The following is a 25,566-nucleotide window of genomic DNA, read 5'->3' on the forward strand; positions in this document are numbered from 1 at the left end:
GGACCAGATTAAATTAGAATACCTGGTCAGCATGGACAAGTTGGACTGAAGGAACTGTTTCTGTGCTGTACATCTGTTTGTCTCTATGATTATTTCCATAAAGTCAACGTAAATGTTCATTTGTTTGCACTAGCACGGTTTCCAGCCCCCTCACCAGAGTCCTGTCACATTATTAATACCACTTATCAGTATAATTCCCCTCTTGACAATGATTACTAGAGCCATAGAGTAATACAGCATGGAAACAGGCCCTTCGGCCCCAACTGGTCTATGCTGACCATGATGCCCGCTCAGCCAGTTCCAATTGCCCGTATTTGGTCCACATCCTTCTAAACTCTTCCCATCCATGTACCAATCCAAACTATTTTTAAATGTTGCTATTATACCTGCCTCAATCACTTTCTCTGGCAGCCTATTCCATATACGCTCCACTCTCTGTGTAAAGGATTTGTCCCCCAGGTCCTTCTTAAATCCTTCCCCGCTCACCTTAAACCAATGCCCTCTAGTTTTCAATTCCCCATCCCTGGGAAAAAGACTATATGCATTCTTCCTAGCTATGCCCCTCATAATGTTATACACCTCAATAAGGTTACCCCTCATTCTTCTACGTTCCAAGGAATAAAGTCCTATCCTGGCTAACCTCTCCCTATAAATCAGGCCTACCTTGCAACATCCTCATAAATCTTCTTTGCACACTTTCCAGTTTAACTATGTCTTTCCTATAACAGGGTGACCAAAACTGTACACAATGCTTCAAGTGCGGCCTCACCAATACAACTGTAACATAACTTCCCAATTCCTATATTCAGTGCCGTGACCGATGAAGACCAGCATGCTAAATGCCTTCTTTACCACTCTGTCTACCTGTGACACCACTTTCAACGAACTATGTACTTGTAGGTACCTCTGTTCCACAACACTCCTCAGGACCTTACCATTTACTGTAAATGTTCTACCTTGGTTTGACTTTCCAAAATGCAACACCTCACACTTAACTCTATTTAATTGCATTTGCCAATCCTCAGCCCACTTCCCCATCTGATCAAGATTCCTATGTAATTTTTGATAACCTTCCTCGCTATCAATGATACCTCCTAATTTGTATAATCTTCAAATTTACTAATCATGCCTTGTACATTCACATCCAGTTCATTTATATAAATAATAAATAACAAAAGTCTCAGCGCCGACCGCTGTGACACACCACTAGTCACAGTCGTCCAGTTCAAGAAACAACCTTCAACCATCAGAGATAGTAGGAACTGCAGATGCTGGAGAATCCGAGACAACAAGGTGCAGGGCTGGATGAACACAGCAGGCCAAGCAGCATCATAGGAGCAGAGAGGCTGACCATCACCCTTTGTTTCCTACCATCGAGCCAGTTTTGAATCCAATTAGCTGGCTCTCCCTGGATCTCATGCGACCTAGCCTTCATGACTAGTCTGCCATACAGGACCCTGTCAAAGGCCTTACTAAAATCCTTACAGACAACATACACTGCCCTATCCTCATCTCTCATCTATCTTCTTGGGTACCTCTTCAAAAGACTCTAGAAGATTTGTCAGAAATGACTTCCCATGCACAAATCTATGGTGACTATCCATAATCAAATCTTGACTATCCAAATGTTGGCTGATCCTGTCCTTCAGCATCCTCTCCAATAATTTGCCTATAACGGATGTCAAGCTGACTGGCCTGTAATTCCCTGGCTTGTCGTTGCTACGTTTCTCAAATGATGGACAAACATTAGCCACTCTCCAACCTTCCAGAACTTTACTCCTGGCTAAAATGAAGCAAAAATCTCTGCAAGGGCCTCTGCAATTTCCTCCTTAGCCTCCCACAACATCTGATGGTGGACTTGATCAGGCCCAGGGGATTTATCCAACTTAATGCACTTTAAGGCTGCAAACACCTCCTCTCTGGTAATATGTATATGGTCCAAAACATCCCCACTTGTTTCCCTTATTTCCTTAGCATCCATGATTTTCTCCTCAGTAAACACTAAGGAGAAATATTCATGAAAAATCTCCCCCATCTCCTATGGCTCCACACGTTGACAGCCATGCTGATCTTTAAGGGGACCTATTCTCTCCCGAGCCACCTTTTTCTCTTAATATAGCTATAGAACCTTTTGGGATTATCTTTAACCTTATCTGCCAGATCCATCTCATACCATCGTTTTGCTCTTCTGATTTCCATCTAAAATGTGCTCCTACACTTTTTATAGTCATCAAGGGATTCACTTGAGTCCGATAGCTTAAACCCAATGTGTGCCTTCTTCTTTTTTCTGAACAAAGCCTCAATATCCCTCGTCAGCTAGGGATCCCTAAACCTCCCAGCTTTTCCCTTCATCCTAACAGGGACATTCCGTCCCTGGACCCTCGATATCACATTTTTAAAAGCCTCCAATTTGCCAGTTGTTCCTTTTCTTTCAAACAGACTCACCCAATCAACCCCTGCTCGATCCTGCCTAATGGCCCCAAAATTGGCCCTGCTCCAGTTTAGCAACTTAACCTGTGGACCTGTCCTATCTTTTTCCATAACTATGTTAAAACTAAGAGAGTTATGGTCACTGGACTCAAAGTGCTCTCCAACTGATACTTCAGTCATTTATTTCCTAAAAGAAAGTCCAATATTACACCCTCCCGAGTAGGGCCCTCTACATATTGATTTAGGAAACTTCCTTGGGCACATTTGATAATTTCTACCCCTTCTGGGCCTTTTACATTCTGGGTGGCCCAGTCAATACAGTGGAAATTAAAATCCCCAACCAATACTACTCTATTATTCCTACAGGCATCTGCAATCTCTCTACATATCTGCTCCTCTAATACCTGCTGGCTGTTTGGGGGTCTATAATACAGTCCCAACAGAGTGATCATCCACTTCTTGTTTGTAAGTTCTAACCATATGGCCTAATTTGATGACCCCTGAAGAATATCCTCTCTAAGCACTTATGTCCTCCCTTATCAAAAGTGTAACTCCCCCTCCTCACTTACTTGTACTTCTGCCACGCCTGCAGTTTCTATATCCTGGAACTTGAGCTGCCAGTCCTGCCCTTCTCTCAGCCCTGTTAGTGTTATGGCTCTCATATCCCAATCCCCAGAGCCATTCCACGCTCTGAGCTCATCTGCCTTAGCAGTCAGGCCTTGTGTGTTGAAATAAATGCACTGTAAACCAGAATTCTTTTCCCTCCCTTTACTGTGCCCTGACTATCCTGAATAGTCAACTTGCTTTTGATGGCTAATGTATTTTCCCCTCACTTTTTGATGACCCCTCTCTTCTTCAGAGTCCCACACCCCTGCCAAACTATTTTAAACCCTCCCAGGTAACACTAACAAACCTCCCTGTGAGGATATTGGACCCCCTCTGGTTCAAGTGCAACCCATCTGTCTTGTACAGGTCACTTCTTCCCCAGAAGAGATCCCTATCATCCAAAAACTGAAAACCCTGCCCCCCTACAGCAGCTCCTCAGCCACACATTCATCTGGCCTGTATTTCTATTTCTATCCTCACTGGCACGTGGCACTGGGAGTAGTCCAGAGATCACTACCCTTGAGGTCCTGCTTTTTAACTTCTTACCTAACTCCCTATACTCATTCCACAGGACCTCATCCCTTTGTCTACCTATGTCATTTGTACCAATGTGCACAATGACCCCTGGTTGTTCATCCTCCTCCTTCAGAATGTTCTGCAATAGCTCAGAGACAGCCTTGACCCTGGCACCCGGGAGGCAACACACCATCCTGATGTCTCTTCTGTGGCCACAGAATCTCCTGTCTGTCCCCCTCACATAGTGTCCTCTGTCTAACTGTACCCTTTCCCGCTGAGCCTCAGAGCTGGTCACAGTGCAACTGACATGACTGTTCTTCTGCTAGCTCCTGAAAGGTCATTCCCCCACAGCCGTATCCAAAGGTGGTATACCTGTTATTGAGAGGAATGGCCACAGGGGAACCCTGCACTATCTGCCTTCTCTCCTTACCTCTTCTGGTGGTCACCCAGCTACCTGCAGCCTGCACTTTAGGAGTAACCACTTCTCCATAGCTCTTATCAATGATGTTCTCTGCACTCTGGATGATCCTGAGGGTATCCAGCTCTAGCTCTCCAATGCTGCCTGTCAGGAGCTGCAACACTTCTCTCAGGTGTAGCCACCAGGGACTCTGGAAGTCTCTCTGATCTCCCACATCCTGCAAGGGGAGCATGCCACTGCCCTAACTGCCATCAGTCTAGACAGAAAGAGAGTAGAGTTAAAGAGCCTTTACCTGTACCCCTGTTCAGCCTCCTCACACCAAAACCTATTGAGCAAAGGCCTCAGTGCTTCCACTCGAATACTGGCCCACTCTCTTAGTGGCTGCTCCCCTGTACACCTTTACCTTGCCAGACATTCTTCTCACAGAGTCTTTTATTTTTGGTCAGAGGAGGAGGAGGGTGGGAAACACCAACATAATGTTTCAGGTTTAACCACACCTTTGGGGTGGCACAGTGGTTAGCACTGCTCTCTCACAGCACCAGGGACCCGGGTTCGATTCTAGCCTCAGGTGACTGTCTGTGTGGAGTTTGCGCATTCTCCCTGTGTCTGCGTGGGTTTCCTCTGGGTGCTCCAGTTTCCTCCCACAGTCAAAAGATGTGCAGGTTAGGTGGATTGGCCATGCAAAATTGCCCGCAGTGTTCAGGGAGGTGTAGGTTAGGTGGGTTATAGGGGGATGGGTCTGGGTGGGATGCTCTGAGGTTCGGTGTGGACTTGATGGGCCAAAGGGCCTGTTTCCACACTGTAGGGATTTTATGATTAACATCAGGTTCTCTCTGACCTGCTACACAGTTGTGATGACTGTGGCAATGTCTCCCAGAATTTTTTTTTTTGTTGCAAAAATATACTTTATTCATAGAAGGAAGTCTTTATGTATATATACAGTTAATATAACCATTCTGATCTATACTGTCATTACTTACAGAGAATAAAATAAACATCGGCATTTGCCTCTCTCCATATTTACAACTAATCTCTTGGCATTTAACTGAGGCATCAGCAAGGTCCAGTTACTGAATGGACCCCCTGTTATGCTTTGGCAGAAGGACATTTCATGGTGGTCTTTCCCCACTGAGCCTTGGCTGCAGCTGCCCCAAGCTTTAGTGTATCCCTCAGCACATATTCCTCGATGTTGGAATGTACCAGGCTGCAACACTCAGTCGGGGTCAACTCTTTCAACTGGAAAACCAGCAATTTCAGCAGACCAAAGAGCATCTTTCACCGTGTTGATGGTCCTCCAGGCACAGCTAATGTATGTCTCGGTGTGCGTCCCAGGGAACAGACCATAGAGCACAGAGTCCTGTGTCACGGATTTGCTTGGGACAAACCTCAACAAAAATCATTGCATTTCACTCCAGACTTCCTTTGCATAGATACATTCCAGATGGAGGTGTGTGACAGTCTCGTCCCCTCCGCAGCCACTTTGAGGGCAGTGTGCGGTGGCGCAGAGAGTCCGGGCATGCGTGAAGGATCCCATAGGCAGAGCCCTTCTCACCACCAGCCAAGCAATGTCCTGGCGCTTGCTGGAAAGCTCTGATGATGAGGCATTCTGCCAAATGACTTTGGCAGTCTGCACAGGGAACCACTTGAGAAGATCCACCCTCTCCTTTTCCCAAAGGGCCTCGAGGTTGCTACATGCTGACCACTGCCTTGTGGACTTGTGGTCAAAGATGCTTTTCTTCACAAATTTCTCCACAAAGGACAGATGATACGGAATGGTCCAAATATTTGGGGCGTTCCGCTGCAATGAGGCCAAAACTATCCTTCACAACACCGGGGACAGGTAGAACCTCAGTAAATAGTGACATTTGATGTTTGAGTACCAAGGATCTATGCACAGCTTTATGCAGCCACTCGCAAAGGTGGCCATCAGGGTGAGGGTAGCATTGGGTGTGTTTCTCCCCCCATGTCTGGTTCTTTATGCATAATATCCCTTTGAACTTGATCCATCTTCAAATGAAGTGAAAGACGGCCTGGGTGACTGCAGCAGCATTGGTTCAGGGAATAGGCCAGACCTGCACCATGTACAACAGCACTGACAGTACCTCACACCTGATGACCAGGTTTTTACCTGAGATGGAGAGGGACCGGTGCTTCCATCTGCCTAGTTTCTGCCTCACTTTGGCGACACACTCCTCCCAAGTTTTGGTGCATGCCACAACCCCGCTGAACCAAATACCCAGCACATTTAGGTTGCCTGTCCTGATGGTGATGGGAACGAAGGATCGGTCGGCCCAGTTCCCAAAGAACGTGGCCTTTCTCTTGCACCTATTAACTATAGGCCAGTTCAAACTGGTCACAGATGCTCATGAGTCTGCTCGCTGACGGTGGATCCGAGCAGAAAGCAGTGACATCATCCATGTACAGGGAGGCTTTAACCTGCAGGCCTCCGCTGCCTGGAATAGTCACCCCTCTCAGGCTCGCATCTTTCCTGATCGACTCGGCAAAGGGCTCTATGCAGCATACAAAGCAGGGCAGCAAGGAGTTGGCAGCCCTGTCTGACTCCAGATCTGATTGGGAAGCTATCTGATTCCCAACCATTGATTGAGACTACGCTAACGATGTTGGTGTAGAGCTGTTGGATCCAATTGCAAATTCCCTCCGTAAAACCCAATTTGGAGAGAATATCTCTCACGTACAAGTGCGATATCCTGTTGAAGGCCTTTTTTTGGTCTAGGCTGATGAGGCAGGCATCCACCCCACTGTCCTGCATGTAGGCGATCATATCCCTGACTAGCGTAAAGCTCCCAGCAATCTTTCTGCCCAGTACGGCATAGGTTTGGTCAGGGTGAATTACTGATCCCAGAGCAGATCTGAGCCAGTTGACAATGACCTGAGGCAAGATTTTGTAAGCTACATTCAACAGCAAAATTGGTCGCCATAATGTCTCCCAGAATTCCGCTGTGATGACTCTCAGCTGCCCTCTGATTCGCTGCCCTTCTTCCGTTGCGTAATGGGACAGATGTGTTTAATATCTCTGGCTACAAGACTGGACATCATGCAGGCAAAGTCTGGGTTTAAGCATTTAGATAGATGCATGGGTAAAGATTAAACTGGTTAAACAAAAAATGTTTTATCTTCTGAACATTAGAGCAAAACTCTTTGAAAAAGAAGAATTGATTTCAGTATCATCTCCAAGCCATGTGCTCGTACAGAAGAGAGTAATCCGACACCTTTATGATTGCATATAAGGTTAAAAAAGCTGTAAAGTTAGTATAGTTTTTTTTATTGATCAGTTTGTGAAAGCAATCCTTAACTCTTTCCTATTGTGATTGGTTCAGGTCCTGTTCAAAACCAAAAAGGCCCTCTAAAGGGAAAACTCCAAATTAAATCCAAGACCAATATTTCACACTGAAGAAATCTGTCAACCCAACTCCAAGGTGGAATCTTGTCATTTGCTCGCAGCCAGAATAGGGAATCTCAGTTTTCAAGTGCTGTTAGGTAGATATGCACTTCTGTTGATCAGTCTGGGAAGGCTTGTTACTCAACATGTAGAATAATAGGAATGTATGTGTCCAGCTGGTCCACGCCCTTTTCTTTAGGTTACCAGCAATGGCACCATAATTCAACTGTAAAACCAAGTTGCTGAAAAGGAAGGGGAAGTACATGTGTGGTGCCACAGATCCATCTCTCAGCAGTTCTGTACAAGTATACTTTGTTGGCTTCCAACGTTGGAACATATTGAAACAATATTTAGATATACTTGAACTAACAACAAGCAAATTTTTTGGACATTGAGCTTAAGTACATTTATTCGTAAAACATTTCTGTGATTCAACATATGTGGTTCAACAATTTGAGAATAAAACATATCGGCTAGTCAAGAGAACATTGAGTTTAATGTGCCTTAACATATATAAATTTTGTTGCTTAAATGTTTTACTTCAGTAATTACTCTCCTCTCTGTGAACTTTACTGGATCTGCTACTCTTCCCCTGGGAGTCTGAGGAATTTATAGTGAAAGGAATTGCAGACAGCGTGAGTCATAGTTCATAACTCCTTCAATCTGCATTATTAGATAGGTTTGCTCCTATAGTCTCAATCTAAATAGCTAATAAAATGTTAGATTACTTTTAAAGTTTTAAATATATATTATAAAACAACTTTTTATAAGTTGAGTTGTATCATTTTGGGAAATCATTTTTTGATGTACCCTTTTGCAATCCTTCAGTAGAAACAGTCCCTTTATTCAGCCTCAAGCGCTTTTGTAATCCAACAGACAACATAGCCTATGGTTCATATCACATTCCTTAGTGTGTTGATAGATCTTGTTGAAGTGGAAAAGACAACTAGGCTGAGTAAACGTCCTTATTAGTGCTGTTTTTTTGTGTACTACAAGTGCCCTTAGAATTCTAAACAACGTCTGTGGCACATGTGCCGTCTTCTGCAGTGATTCATGCTGGGTGTTGTTAGTGAAGCTGTTAGAGTGGACATCTTCCAGAAGTACATGTGTGCAAAGCTGATTTGCTTCTGGAGGTCGTAGGAACTGCAGATGCTGGAGAATCTGAGAAAACAAGGTGTAGAGCTGGATGAACACAGCAGGCCAAGCAGCATCAGAGGAGCAGGAAGGCTGACTCGAAATGTCAGCAAAGATAACTTTGTTATCTTTGCTCCTAGAGATGCTGTTTTGGAACTTAGTACTCAATGGAAGAAGGTTTGCAGGGAGTAATTCACTTTTACCAGAATCTGAACCTCATCAAAGAACAATAGGCTAAAATTTTTAGCCCACGATCAGGTCAGTGCTGCAGCACTGAGGAGACCATATCACAAATCTTCAGAATTCATCAATAAGAAGGGGTTCTATGTGATTCATGCCCAGGTAATCTGAGATCAACATTATCACTTCCCAAAGGTGTGTGCCCACTACCCTGGCGATTGCCATGCCTCTTGCATCCTGCCGCATGCTCATGGTGTGTTTAAGAGATTGCATGCCTGATAAGGCTAGTGACTGGGAGACAAGGACTACTCACAGTGACTGTGCATGATGACATCATTACACAAGCCCCTGATGGCACAGTGACTCAGTGATTATCACTGCTGCCTCACAGCACCAGGGACCCAGGATCAATTCTACCCTCGGGCAACTGTCTGTGTGAAGTTTGCACATTCTCCCCTTGTCTGCGTGGGTTTCTTCCGGGTGCTTTAGTTTCCTCCCACAGTCCAAAGATGTTGCAGGTTCGGTGGAATGGCCATGCTAAATTGCCCACAGTATCCAGGGACGTGCAGACTAAGTGGATTAGCCATGGGAAAAGCAGGGTTACAGGGATACGGAAGGGTGGTGGGTCTGGGTGGGATGCTCTTTAGAGAGTTGGTGTGGACTCGATGGGCCAGATGACCTGCTTCCACACTGCAGGGATCCTATGACTGATGTGAGACAAAAATATAATGTTGCCCATGCCTCAAACAGGGCTAAGGCAGAGCAGACAATTGGATTGCTGAAGATGAGGTTCTGATATTTGCACTGTCAGTGGGTGGGAACTGTCCTTCACAATAAGGCAGACAGACTGTTTTGCATCATCCAGCTGTGCAATGTTTTACATAATTCGAGTAAGGAAGAAGGTGATGTCATAGATGCTGCACAACTTGGGGAATGAGAGCAGTCTTTCAAGAGGAGGACAAGTGTAGGAAGAAACTCTCTTTGTTCATGGCAGAGCTCAGCTGAGTTGGACGCTACAAGCCAATTGGGACCTGATTGACATCAGGTTCCAGTTGATGAGAGCTGGGTACAGCAAATCAAGATGGAATGTAAAATAGACAATGGTTGTGATGCCAGCATTTGGTTTGCATTTTGGGGGTGAAATGTGGCCTGTATTCATGTTGTTCATGTTTCCTTTTCTGGGCAATAAATGAGAGTGCATCTTAGGAACTGCCTGATTGTTTCCTTCTATGCAATATTCTCCAAAGTGGACATTGATAAGATGCGGGTCTGCAGTAGGATTTGCAGACAGAATAGTGGTAGCTAAGAGAGGGTATTTAGCTGGAATATAACTAAGGACGGATGAAGTGTGAAGCACGGTGGTAAATGTCAAAGGGCCAGACTGACCTTAGGAGGAGAGAGTGCCTCTGATAATACAGGGGAGCGTCTAAAGGGCGGACCCTGATTTCTTGCCCAACAGTAACCTGCAACTGGGCTGCTCACCTTGCCTATTGTTTGAGGTGCTGAAGTAAACCTGCAGCAGAGACAGAATTGGAAACTCAAGATCCTGAATGGGACCAAAGGCAGGAAGACTTCCTGACCTCTTTCCTGCCCGTCGCAACACAGGGGACGGGTCTGGGATGAGAATAAAGGCAGTGGGAAGGCCATCTGTTTATATTATGAGCCCCTCCTCGGCACGAGGCAGGGATGTGAACGAGCCAATAGAGTGCATAAACTGTATTAATGTCATAGAGATGTACAACTCAGAAACAGACCCTTTGGTCCAACTCATCTGTGCCAACCAGATATCCCAAATTAATCTAGTTCTATTTGCCAGAATTTGGCCCATATCCCTCTAAATCCTTCTAACCTTGATGGGTGAAAAAGGCGCTTAGAGAATTGAAGAAATTTACAACAAATATGGAGAACAGTGAAAGTTATGTTGTGATGGGATTAATTTCTGACGTGTATTCATATTTTATGCCACAACTACTCTACACAAAGGCATAGTGAAAAACACAATGTAGAGGATCTTCTCATGACCAGCATCTGAGGTATCACCAAAATGGGTAATCCTCATAAAAGATGTAGAAACAGAAACGTCGGTGTCCACTTGCCATGGAAAGATTCAACAAAGCCTGAATAGTATTGCATCTTCTGCAGTTGTTCACCTACACCATTGCCTCATCTTTCACATTTTATGTTTCAGCCTGTAGTTATTTTTCTTCTGCCACTTTACTGTCATGCCATTAAGGATCTCACAATGCCAGAACTGAAAGCCTGACTCTTAAACTTAAATAGGCATTGTAATTTTTCTGCCAGCTCAGAATGCTATGAGTGCTGATTTTGTTTAATGAAAACATTGTAACTTATTGTCAGTAATATGTAGCTAACCTATCAGCACACAGTCATGTTAGGTCCTTGAAAATGATGAGCAGTTGTTTAGTCGCTAGAACTAATGCTAATTAAACCAATGAAACATGGGAAAATATCAGCAAGAATGGGAGAAGACCAGCATTTATGTGGCAGCTAATCATTAGTTGTCATAGTTACCTCCAGTATATCATGCACAATTTAACATGCAGTAATGTTGCTATGGTTTCAGAGATCTTTTGTGCATTGCACAAGCACAGAATGTGATGCTCAAGCTTCAACTGGTCAGAATGATGTATTCATTGGGTTTAGCCCCAGAACTTATGGCATATTCTCGCATTGATCCTAGAAAGGTAGTTTGATGAAATCGTAACATGTGCTGTTCCAGGATAAAGTGCTTTGCCTCATCTTCAGTGGTCACTGTGCAATAGATTAAGTGCAGTGGCAGTCAGTCAGCCTTGTATCAAGGTCAGTGTAACATGACTAAGCATGGACACAGACTATGTGAAAGTCTGATATCTTATAACAGTGTTTATAGTTACTAATGTTCATAAAATTCAATACATCTGTGTGAACAAGAACCTAGTCATCGTGACACATGTCACATGGCCTAATATATAGGGAAGGAATCTAACCATATCATACTAGCAATGTTGTTTGACCCAGGAAAACACTTCCCTTCCTCGTGTCAAAACTATAAATTCTACTTTTATTGTTCAAAACAATGGTAATATTTTCATTTTCAGTCATTGGTAAATCTATTATTGGCAAATGTTTTACCATCTCAGTCGAAGCTTGGGCATCTAAGGTAGTAAACATCTTGACAATATTCCCTCTCTTTTATATTCCATTGATTTCAGACACTAAATAGGAACATGAATAGGCTCTAATTCTAATAAATCTTTCCTACATTGATTGACCCCTATCTTATAAGGCAGTATCTCAGAAAGATTTGAAGTTGGATTAGTTCCACTCAACTTTATGAAATCATATAGTCCTGAGGTGGAGAAACAGTTAGTGTTGTCCAAGGTACATACAGAGACAGACATGACATACCTGGCTAATAAAAACAAAATACTGTGGATACTGGAAATCTGAACTAAAAACAGAAGTGCTGGAGGAACCCAACAGGCTTGTTAGCCATTGTGGAGAGACAATGTTAAAGTTTCATGTCCAATGTGAGACTTCTTCAGAACAGAAGAAGAGTCATACTCAACTTGAAATGTTAATTGTATTTCTCTGTCCACAAGCACTGCCAGATCTCCAGCACTTTGCTTTTCATAACACACCTGGATCTTGATATTAGTAATTATGCCTAACTAGATAATGTTTTCACTGTTGCAATCATGCAAAAAACTTTACCTTACTGTATAAGAATAATGACTTTTCTTGTTAAGACAATCATAGTCTGTCCTCTACCACTGATCATGGACAACAGATAACAGAGAAGTTGTTAGTCCTAGGTAGAAATTGCTGGAGAAAATCAACAAGTCTGGTAGCATCTATCAGGAGAAAACAGAGTTAATGTTTCGCACCTAGTAACTCTTCATCAGAATCGGTTTTGATGAAGAGTCACAGGACTCAAAAGGTGTCTGGTAACTCTTCATCAGAACCAATTTTGATGAAAAGTCACAGGACTCAAAACATTAACCCAGCTTTCTCCCCACAGATACTGCCAGACTTGCTGAGTTTCTCCAGCAATTTCTGCCTAGTTTTAATACCTTGTCTGTTATCTGTTGTCTGTGATCAGTGGTAAAGGATAGATCATGATAGTCTTAACAAAAAAAAGGCATTTATCTTATACAGTAAGAGCAAGTTTTTTGCATGATTGCAATTGCGAAAACATTATCTAGTTAGACATCATTACTAATATCAGGATCTAGATGTATCATGAAAAAACAAAGTGTAAGACACTGTGTTTTAGATATGATTTGATTGGTTTTAATTAAACTAAGTTTTAATCAAATCACACTTTGTTCTTACAACACAGTTAAAATACAACAAAAAGAAGAATTGGCATAACTTTACTGAAATACTTAATAAGATAATGTATTATTTAACCACTAATTATCAACTGTTCCATGAGAGGCAGCATCTCATAAACACACTCTTGGCAAAGGCAATCAGCAACATAGTTATTATTCTCACATGCTGACTCCCTCCAGTCCAATAGAAAGAAACACCGAAAGAAACAGTATGCCCTTTTTGATATTTCTAAAAGGAAGCCGCTCTGCTGAAGACTTCACTGTAGCAACAAGCTTTCAGCTTCAGCAGCCAGGAAAACCCACCAACTGACTGAAAGCAAAACTAAAGTCTACTGGGACTGACTCTGCCCATTCAAGTTTCTTTTGTCTCACTTTTAAAAAATTACCCAGGGAGAACTTAAAGCTGCTTACCAACTGCCTCTCTGAAGGAGACATTTTTGCTCCACGGTGACAACATTCATCTGCAAGAGAAACAGGTCAGAACACATCTCTTAAAGACACAGCATCATCACAATATTTAATTCTTAAACATAAGCTAGAAAGGAGCATTGGTTATGGAGAGATACAACGAAAACAAGTTACCAATTGTTGGAACTCAAAAGATTTGGCCATTATTTATCCCTTTCCTTTATTCTCACTATTTTCCTCAACCTATTCTGATTAAAGCAGGGAAATGGGAAGGAGATGGGCAGGGAAACTTTCCAAGTTGTTGGATGTGAGTTTGGAAGTAAGGAGACTCGGAAAGTACATTGGGTCAGGATCCCAAAATAAATGTAGCCTTTGTTGTCTTTCCTTGGGTTGGGATTGAAAGAGAACAGGGTAGCCTGTGCGACTGATGAGTAAATAATTTAGAAATTGTTGGGATATTGAGAAGCCACTTAAGGAATTATTCAGCATTGAATCCTGGATTTCCCAAATGGAAAGACTGTTTGCAATCAGTCCGCATCTCACCAGATTCCCTGAGGTAAGCACAGGAAGAAGAACTTTTTCAGTGAACCTGACAAACTCTGAAGACTTTTCAGTTTCTTGAAGATCTCCAGACAATGTCAGGTGAGAGTCTGATGTTCAAAGCAATTCTTCTCTGAGACCACTGCCTAGGAGGTGATTCTTAACTTTTTTGAGAAGTCACTTAGACTGACAATCTTGACACCATACGGGAGTGCTTTATGCAGGTGCATAGTCCACCTTTTCTTAGGGTCAAAGTCTGAAGGTACACCGCTGCCAACTGCTCTGACTGCAGCTGGGCAAAACCAGTAGTAGCACCAGCTGTGCTCTCCTCAGCCATTTGCCCCCTGCATGGGGAAGATGGGGTAAAGACTGAAGTCCAATTGGAAGGAGGCGAATCCCTCTCAACACAGGGTCTAGAGGCAGATGATCAGTTGCTTTAACAGACATGCTGAGTAAATTGTTTCCACATTCTCCAATGTTTAGAAAAATGACAGGCAGTCTAATTGAAACATACAAGATTCTTGATAGAGTAGATGCTGAGAGCCAGTTCCGCCAGCCGACAATCTCCAGACAAGGAAACAATAAGTTAGAATTGAGATGGGAAGAAATTGCTTCACTCAAAGGTCTATGAATCTTTGGAATCCTCCACCACAAATGTTTGTAGATGCTCTATTGCTGACTAGACTTAAGGTGAGAGAGACAGAATTTTGGTCTCTCAGCAAATCAAGGCAAATGGAGATTGGGTGGCAAAGTGAAGTTGACTTCTAATTAATTTAGAAAAGAAATAAATTGAACTTTTTTTAACATTGTTTTGAGTTATTCAGAACAAAATACCAAAACAGAGAGCTGCTCCCTATTTCGGTACAACAAAACAAAATTGTAACAACAGAGATTGTTTTGTAGTGTTTAGGGGCTGAAATAGTGACTGCAATATAGCCTGTTTCCAATGTCATACAGTAAGAAGCTTTAAATATTTTGTGCAGGTAGGACTGAAATACACAAGCTGAGGCCTATTTCTAATGTTCAGTGTAAATTACTTCGAGTTTTTTTTTAAAAAGCCAGTCATAGTAGATTATGGCCCAATGTTTGCATATTAGAAAAGCAGCAAAAAAGTATCTGTAAACAAAAATCACTCCTGAAATATCAACTGATGATAATGCTAGAACAAATAAACTTGCAAATTAAGATACCCACAAAGAAATTCTACTCAGGACCAACAATTGAACAATTTATTTCAGTAAGCACAAACATATGTATCTGTTACCCAGGTCTTTTGGAACAGAACTTGTTAAATTCTTTCAGGTAAGTTTCCATATCCAAAAGGTCAGAGTTGTGTGAGGATGATGCCAAAATTCTGTGGGTATATCTATCAGGATGGGATTGCCAGGCTTGGTTATTTTCTCTGGAAACAAGAAAACAGTGAGCTGATTGAATAGAAAATTTTGATAGAATGAAGGGTTTTAAACAGTAGATACAGAAAGAGTGTTGAAATAACTCCACAGCGGCTGGTATCCCATCACCAAGTCACTCTTTATTTACACGTGGAGAGTTCTTGACACTGATCCAGCTCCTTCAGAGCCAGCTGTCAGATTAATTAGGATCTCTGACAATCCTGTTCTTATCTGTCAGCCAGGGCTCCCTGATTGGACCAGATTAACAGCCCCAATCAGGGAACTCATATTCTATGAGATTCACCTGGCTGACCTCATTATAATCACTACAAATCTTTCCTGTATTGGGGAGGAGTGGAACTAGAGGCCAGCTCTAGGGATCTTAGACATAACCTCCTCAACAAGAGGCCAGTGTGAAAATGGAACTCAGAGAGTGGTTGAACTGAATAGCATTGATTAACAGAGGAAAACATTTAAAGAAGAAGGCAATAAATGTTTACAATGACAGATTTAAATGGGAATAGATGGGAGAGGTCTAGAGTAGAGCAAAAACACTGGCATGGAATGGTTGGGTCTAATGGCCTGTTCCTATGCCGTTAACTGTGTAGAAACAACTGGAGATGTTTTTTGGCATGCAATCCAAGAATTTCTTATTAACCAGCACACTATGATGCCATTCTTCAGCATAATATTCCTCAAGTCTATAATCAATATCATTGTGTTGCATTTTATCAATAACATGCGGACTAACTCAGCAGTCCTACTCAGAAACAAAAACTGAAGTTGCTGGAAAAGCTCAGCAGGTCTGGCAGCATCTGTGAATGAGAAATTCAAACTGTCAATACATATGGATAATGATATGCTCAAGTGGTATTTATATTAGAAATACTGATGAATCATAAACTACAGGATTTTAACTTTAAAACAGTTTGTTACACAGATCAAAAATTTTATTTGAAGAACAGATAAATCAGCCAATTTACAATTCCTACTTGTTTCAAATCAGGTAGCAATTTGCTATCAACAGTAAACATATCAATAAGGTGAATTTTACAAGAGTTTCACTGCCACTTAGTGAAGTTCAGCTCTGGAATGGGTGTCATGAAGAAAATGAAAACACAGCTAACTTGAAAATATGCATCGATTGGGATCTTGTTTTTAAATGTTATGCTTGGATCAGGATTTCTTTCTCAAAATGACTGAACGGGAAGTGGTTCAATGCATTGCAGTTCTGAGCTTGGATCAGAACTGTGCTTTACCTCAGGTTTATTCTAAGCTGGATATAGCTATTAGGACGTGCATTCAACATGTGTTGTATGGTAATAAAGGTAAACTTTGAAAGCTAGGAAGCAGAATGATTTCTTGGATTCACTAATTGGAATTAATAAAATTAAAGTGTGCTAAATAACTATTTGAGCATTTCAAATGATACAAAATTATGAATATTGTTACCAATTTGATTGTACACAATTATGCAGCTGTTCGCATTCGCTTTCTGTAATTCAAATGCAGAACAATGTGGTTCAGAATACAGCACTTATTCCACATATATGATCGTTCATGGGTTATTTTAATTAATTTGCTAATATATCACTAAGAAGAACACACCAATGATGATGAAGTCAATGCTCATCTACAAAATAATCTCTTATCAGTACACAGGTGATGGGATAAATCACACTCAAGCAGACATTCTAATTTCTTTGTGTTTTATCTTGGTTCATTTCTGAAATCCATTATTTTGAAGAATCAGAATATCCTAATTAAAAACATCCTGACAATTCATAAACCCCCACAGAGCATATTGGAGTTTCAGTTGTAAAGTAAGCAAAGCAGCAAATATATGACATAAACCCAAAGAATTTCCCCATGGTCAGCCTTTGGCTTTAATCCCAGGTGATACTTTGCAGCTTTGCTGCAGCTCATGTCGGAATGGTTTAGGAATGGAATGAAGGATAAGCTTTGATTTGGCAAAAACAATCTTCTGTATAATCTCAGTAATTGCTGAGGTTTCCTCTTACAAAGTGCTGCAGAAATGCATATTTCCCTCAGATCACTCTAATGAACTCTATATTCTTTTGTTGCAAAAACGCAACTGAAGGGGAAATGAAACAGAGACTGAGGTTAGGATAACCTTGCTAACTGCAGGATTGGATGGAATACTCACTTTAGACCAGGAGACATAACAGCAGTAATCGGCCACTCGAACCATCATGTCTGCTCCATCAGTAAAGAAAACCAAGGCTGATCTGATTATCTCCACTTTCTTGCCTTTTCCCCCTAACCTTTGATTTCCTTACTGATTAAAAATTTGTCTCTTTCAGGCTTGAATATTCTTAATAATCCAACCTTGACAGCCCTCTACAGTAAATAATTCTTCAGTTTCATTACCCTTTGAGAGAAGAAATGCCTCCTCTTCTCTGTCTTAAATGTGTGACCCCTTACTCTAAGATTAAACCTTCTGGTCGTGGACTCTCCCTTAAAGGGAAACAACTTCTCAGCCCCTACCTTGTTAAGCCCCCAGTGAATCTTATATATTTGTATGAGGTCTCCTCTCATTTTTCTACATTGTAGTCAGTTCTAGCTGAAACTACTCAATCTCTACCAATGAGGAAAATCCCTCCATACTTGGAATCAAATGAGTGAACCTTCTTTGGGCTGCCTTTAATATCAGTATATCTTTTCTTAGATAGGGGGACCAAAACTGCTCGTAGTATTCTAAGTGTGGTCGAACTAGTGCCTTGTATATTTCAGCAAGCCTTCCCTCTGTTCATCTTCCATTCCCTCTGAAATAAAGGTCAACATTCCATTTGCCTTCCCTCTTAATTTCTAAGCTTGAATGCTTGAATTTTGTGATTTATGGATGAGGACCCCAATCTCACTGCTGTCCAACTTTCTGCAGTCTTTCTTCATTTAAATAACGTCCAACTCTTTTCTTCCAGACAAAGTGCATAACCTCACATTTATTCACATTATATTCCATCTGCCAAGTTTTTGCCAACTCACTTTGTCAATGTCTCTCCATAGACTCTTTGTGTCGACTTTATCACTTGCCATCCCATATATTTTTGTGTCAGATGCAAACATGGTGGAAACACGTTCACTTCCAGCTTCCAAGTCATTAATAAATGTTGTAAATAACTGATCCATGTAGCACTCCACTAGGTACAGGATGCCATCCTGAAAATGCCTCTCCTATCCTAACTTTGTACCTTCCATTAGTTAGCCAATCCTCTAACCATGCTAATATACGACCTCCAACACTATGGGATCTTATTTTATTGAACACCTTTTGGAAATACTAATAAATGTTGGTTTCCCTTTATCCACCCTGCTTGTTACCTCCTCAAATTTTTACTTTCTTTTTCAAGCATGATTTCCCCTTTTGGAAGCCATGCAGACTCTGCTTGATTATGTTATGTATTCCTAAATGTTCTGCTATTCCATCCTTCTTTAAAATTTTTAACAATTCATTTGTGGGATGTGGGCGTCGCTGGCTGGCCAGCGTGTCTTGCCCATTCCTAGTTGCCCTTGAGAAGGTGGTGATGAGCTGCCTTCTTGAACTGCCTCAGTCCACCTGTTGTGTGTTGGCCCACAATGAGCTTAGGGAGAGAATTCCAGGATTTTGACCCAGCAACCGTGTATGAACAATAATATATTTCCAAGTCAAGATGGTGACTGGTTTGGAGGGCAACTTGAATGTGGTGGTGTTCCCTTTTATCTGCTGCCCTTGTCCTTCTAGATGGAAGTGGTCGGAATTTGGAAGGTACTGTCTAAGAATATTTGGCGACTTTCTGCAGTGGATCTTGTAGATAGTACACACTACTGCTACTGAGTGTTGGTGGTGGAGGGAGTGGATGCTTGTGGATGCAGTGCCAATCAAGCAGGCTGCTTTGTCCTGGATAGTGTCAAGCTTCTTGAGTGTTGTTGGGGTTATACCTATCCAGGCAAGTGGGGAGTATTCCATCTTGCTCCTGATTTGTGCCTTGTAGATGTTGGACACACTTTGGGGAGTCAGGAGGTGAGATACTTGTCGTAGTATTCCTAGCCTCTGACCTGCTCTTGTAATTACTGTGTTTATGTCCTGGGTCCAGTTGAGATTCTGGTCAATGATAAGATGAAGGGTTGAGGCTCAAAACATTGACTTTCCTGCTCCTCAGATGGTGTCTGACCTGCTGTGTTTTTCCAGCTCCACATTTATTTACTCTAGCATCCAGCATCTGCAGTCCTTTACAGTCTCCTGCAGAGACGTCCTAGAGCTGAAATGACTGATCTCCAACAACAACCATCTTCCTATATGCCAGGTATGACTCCAACCAGAGGAGAGTTTACCCCCGATACTCATTGATTCCAGTCTTGCTAGGGCTCCGTGATGCCTCACTGGTTTGAAAGTAGCCTTGATGTCAAGGACTGCCATTCTCACTTCACCTCTGGAATTCAGCTCTTTTATCCACGTTTGAACCAAGTCTGAAATGAGGTCAGGAGCTGAGTGGCCCTGGCGGAACCCAAACTGGGCAGCAGTGAGCAGTTTATTGCTGAGCAGGTGCTGCTTGATAGCACTGTTGATGACACCTTCCATCACTTTCCCGATGATCAAGAGTAGACTGATGGATTGAATTTGATCTGCTTTATTTTTCAATACACTTTTACATTTTTCCAATGACAGCTTTTAAGCTAACTTTTTGTGGATTGTGTGCAAGGACCGCTAAATCTCTCTGTGCTGCAGTTTTCTGCAGTCTTTCTGCATTTAAATAATGTTTAGCTCCTCTATTCTTCCTGCCAGAGTGTATAATCTCACATTTTTCCACATCATTTTCCATCTTCTAGGGTTTTCCCCATTCACTCAACCTATTTATATCCGCCCGCAGACTTTGTCATCCTCTCACTTCCCTTCCCACCAATGTTTGTATCATCCATAAATCTGACTATAGCAAATTCATTTCCCTTACCTAAGTCATTAACATGCCTTGGAAATAATTGTAACTCCAGCACTGATCTCTGTGTCACTTTGTTAGTTAGCCAATCCTCTATTCATGCTAATTCCACCCACTGCACCATGAACTTTTAGATTATTATATACCTTAATATGTGGTGTTTTATCAAATGTCTTTTGGAACTTTAAAGATATTACATCAAAAGTTCCCCTTTATCTGTCTTGCTTACTACATCCTCAAAAAATTCTAATAAGTTTGTCAAGCACTATTACCCCTTCATGAAGCCATGCAGACTATGCTTCATTATATTATATATTCCTAAATACTCCATTACATGCTTTATAATAGACTCTAACATCTTCCCAACAACAGATGTCAAATTAATTGGCCTATACTTACAATTTTTTGTCTCCTTCCCTTTTGAATTAGTGTGTTACATTGGTAAATTTCTAATCCACCAGGACTTTTCCACAACTTGATGGCTCAACTCTCCTCTATGTCAACTCAGATTTAATGTTCCATTCAAGTGGATCTAGATTTGAACACCTGAAGGAACTAATGATATGTACGACTTGGTAGGCATTAGTTATGTTCCCTTTCATGGATAATAGCTTTCATTAATGAAGATCTTTCACAGACTTTTATGTTGAATATAGTGCTAAATCCAAACCTATATGCCTTTTTCTTGTTTTTCAGGCTAACATAAAACTTTGTGTTTTCTCCATCCATGGAAAACAGCTGGTTTCTTGAAGCATAGGATCCTGATATGTCTCTGACATTATAAATAAACAGTGAGCTGGTTTTGAGCTGCATCAGTCAAGACAAATTTTTCTACTTTACCCTTGAAATAAGAGTTAACATGGCATTTTCAGACCTTGTGAAATTGATAATTAAACGTGGATCCCTCCCCTCATAAATAGAGGCCTATTTTCCCCCAGCTGGTGGGGCCTGTCCTTGTAAAGAGTATAGTATTTTCTCAATATAATTACGTCCTCTTAATTATATACTTCTTCACAAAAAGAAAACTTTGAACATGCAAATGTAAGATATAACAATTTTATGAAATAGAAAGATATTACACTTAATTAAATCAGTGGGATAAGGTATTGGGAAGCCATAAAGATTAATATTTAGATGTCTACTTATTCAACAGATGACAAAATCATTCTGTACATGAGCATTCCCATTTAAAAATGTCTTTTCTAAACCATGACGCAGTAAACCATAAGGGCAACAGAATACTCAACATTAACCTTCACATGTTTATTTAATGCTAATTTTTCAGACTGTTGAAGCAGTGACAATGAATTAGATCAGTTCAGGCTGATCAGAAACAACAATGATAATACTGGCAAATGCAAATGTTTTGAATCATCCTTAAAGGCTAAGACAGGTAATTTAGCTTGTGCACAGTTGGTGTGTAATTGGTAGCCTATCCTGCATTATTCAAATTATCTCCCTTGATCACAACTTCCAATCGATTTACAAGGAACATTTGTTGGTGTTACTTCCTTTCCATTTGCAATTCACAACCAAAGAAAGATCTTTGGAAACATAGTCCAAAGCACATGGCATTGGAATTTGTTTGGAATTCCTTCTCCATTGCTGTAACAATATTGAAAAAACATCAGTACTTTCTGTATGTGCATCTCTTGGTTAGTTAGCTCAGTTGGCTGGATGCATGGTTTGTGATGTAGAGTGAGGGCAATAGCACGCACTGGCTGAGGTTGCCATGAAGGTTCTGCCTTTTCAGCCTCTCCCTTCTCTTCTGAGGTGTGGTGACACTCAGGTTAAACCACCACCAGTCATCTCTCTCTAATGCGCGAGCAGCTGTATGGTCGTCTGGGCTGGTGGTGACTTTACCTTTTATGCATTTCCAGCCTCCTGAATTGCACAGGTTTGTTCCTTATCATCTAAACTAATCCTAATCAACAGGTGCATAAATGTCTTGGAAAGAGTTACTACATTTATTTTCTGGCAAAAAAGGCTATTTAAAATTGAATTCTCATTAAACTATTTTTGTTGTCATAGAATCCCACAGTGTGGAAGCAGGCCATTCAGACCATCAAGTCCACATCGACCCTTCAAAGGGCATCCCACCCAGACCCACCCACCTACCCTATCCCTGTAACCCTGCATTTCCCATGGCTAACCCACCTAGCCTGCACATCCCTGGGCGCTGTGGGCAATTTAGCATGGCCATTCCAACGAACTTGCACATCTTTGGGCTGTGGGAGAATGTGCAAAATTCCACACATATAGTCGCTTGAAGGTGGAATTGAGCCCATGTCACAGGCACTGTGAGCGAGCAGTGCTACACACTGAGTCACCATGCCAACCCCTGGGGCCTCCTCCTGGGGAATCCTTGAACTTAACACCCCTAATAAGTATCTGAAAATTAACTACAATTTACATTTGGCAAGCTAAGTGATTGGACCTTCAACCTTTTATTGTCAAATAGATGGTTACGGGTTAGACAAAAAAAAATTTCAAATCTTTGAAAACCATGTATCATAAAAGCAAAGCTGAAGACTTTGAATGCTGATTGGGATGATACGTGTTAAATAATTAAATAAGTTCACATTTGTTACATTATTTCATTGCATTCAAGGATGCTTTTGACCAAGCAGAAACTATCAGTTGTATTGGGTACTTCAACCCCAACCTTGGGTTCAGTTGGGCCTAAGATGGCTGCCTCAGTGTCTGTAGCGTGGACTTGATGTGAGATGCTATTAAACATTGAGAATTAATCTTCTTCAATCCCTCATTTTCTTAGCAAAAGAAGAGGGTCCTCAGACGACTTCACCTGTGTCAAACTTAATTGGACATCAACTAATCTGGTAGGGGCTCCAGTTCACTCTAAAAACAGGTTAAGTTTGTGGTTAACAGAAACAAAGAAAATCTGCCTGCAATGGAATGGTTAAGCCAAGTGGGCTTATACTAAAGAATTAGAGAAAAGTGAAGGAAGAATTTCTTCCCTTAATGTGATGTGGGAGTCACCAGCATTTGCTGTTCTTGAAAGCAATTAAGAGACAACCACATTGCTGTAGCTCTGGTGACATGTCTCGGCCAGAGCAGGTAAGTATGGCAGATTTCCTTCTCTAAAGGACAGAATGAACAAATGGGTTTCAAAGTATTTCATTGCAGAGGCTAATTTTACTTCCAGACTTCTTTTTAAATTATTGAATTTAAACTCCATCAGCTGCCATAGTGGGATTTGAATCTAAGCAAGCAGTGCATTAACCTTTAGTTACAAAACTATTATAATCTTTGTCGACTCCCTTCAAGGTGGAACATTACTCTCCAGCTTAAGGATAAGCATCATCTGGATGATTTGAGGTTGCCACCTTAATCAATAGAGTTACCCAGCTCAACCATTACCAACTCCACATCATGATGAATGGTGTTTTACCCATACTTGGTGATTTCACTAACAGAGCTGGGCAAAGAAGTGGCAGATGGAATTCAGACTGGAAAAGTGTGAAGAGATTCATTTTGGAAGGTTGAATTTGAATGCAGAATACAGAGTTAATGACCGGATTCTTGGCAATGTGGAGGAACAGAGGGATCTTGGGGTCCATGTCCATAGATCCCTCAAAGTTGCCACCCAAGTTGATAGGGTTGTTATGAAGGCATATGATGTGTTAGCTTTCATTGGCAGGGGAATTGAGTTTAAGAGTCACCAGGTTATGCTGCAGCTCTATAAAACCCTGGAAAGTCTTCTTGGGGCCTGGGATGGGGGTGAGGGAGGATGTATGGGGGCAGGTGTAGCACTTCCTGCGGTTGCAGGGAAAAGTGCCGGGTGTGGTGGAGCTGGAGGGGAGTGTGGAGCGGACAAGGGAGTCACGGAGAGAGTTGTCCCTCCGGAAAGCAGATAAGGGTGGGGAGGGAAAGATGTCTTTGGTGGTGGGGTCGGATTGCAGATGGCGGAAGTGTCGGAGGATGATGCGTTGGATCCGGAGGTTGGTGGGGTGGTACGTGAGGACGAGGGGGATTCTTTTTTGGTTCTTATTGCGTGACGGGGTGTGAGGGATGAGGTGCGGGAGATGTGGGAGAGGGCGTTGAGGGCGTTCTCGACCACCGAGGAGGGGAAGTTACGGTCCTTGAAAAACGAGGACAACTGAGATGTACGGGAGTGGAATGCCTCATCCTGGGAGCAGATGCGGCGGAGGCGAAGGAATTGGGAATAGGGGATAGCATTTTTGCAGGAAGGTGGGTGGGAGGAGGAGTATTCTAGGTAGCTGTGGGAGTCGGTGGGCTTGAAATGAATATCGGTTTCTAGGTGGTTGCCCGATATAGAGACAGAGAGGTCCAGGAAGGGGAGAGAGGTGTTAGAGATGGTCCAGGTAAACTTAAGGTTGGGGTGGAAGGTGTTGGTGAAGTGGATGAACTGTTCGAGCTCCTCGTGGGAGCACGAGGCGGCGCCGATACAGTCATCAATGTAACGGAGGAAGAGGTGGGGTTTAAGGGCCGGTGTAGGTACGGAAGAGGGATTGTTCCACGTAACCTACAAAGAGGCAGGCGTAGCTTGGGCCCATGCGGGTACCCATGGCTACCCCCTTTGTCTGTAGGAAGTGGGAGGAATTGAAAGAGAAGTTGTTGAGTGTGAGGACGAGTTCGGCGAAGCGGATGAGGGTATCAGTGGAGGGGGACTGGTCGGGGCTGCGGGACAGGAAGAAGCGGAGGGCCTTAAGGCCATCTGCATGGGGAATGCAGGTGTAGAGGGACTCCAGAACTTCCAATTCCCCGGTCCCCAACACCTCATCTTTACCATGGATGAAGGTTGCAGGAACAGCAACTCATATTCCGCTTGGGAACCCTGCAGCCCAATGGTATCAATGTGGATTTCACAAGTTTCAAAATCTCCCCTCCCCCTACCGCATCCCAAAACCAGCCCAGCTCATCCCTGCCTCCCTAACCTGTTCTTCCTCTCACCTATCCCCTCCTCCCACCTCAAGCCGCACCTCCATCTCCTACCGACCAACCTCATCCCGCCCCCTTGACCTGTTCGTCCTCCCTGGACTGACCTATCCCCTTCCTAACTCCCTACCTACACTCATCTTTACTGGCTCCATCCCCGCCTCTTCGACCTGTGTGTTTCCTCTCCACCTATCCTCTCCTCTATCCCTCTTCTTTCCGCCTCCCACTCTCTCCCTATTTATTTCGGAACCCCCTTCCCCTCCCCTTTTCTGATGAAGGGTCTAGGCCCGAAACGTCAGCCTCTCTGCTCCTATGATGCTGCTTGGCCTGCTGTGTTCATCCAGCCCTGCAC

This window comes from Rhincodon typus, chromosome 30 (assembly GCF_021869965.1).
Source record: "Rhincodon typus isolate 14 chromosome 30, sRhiTyp1.1, whole genome shotgun sequence".
Classification (NCBI taxonomy): domain Eukaryota; kingdom Metazoa; phylum Chordata; class Chondrichthyes; order Orectolobiformes; family Rhincodontidae; genus Rhincodon; species Rhincodon typus.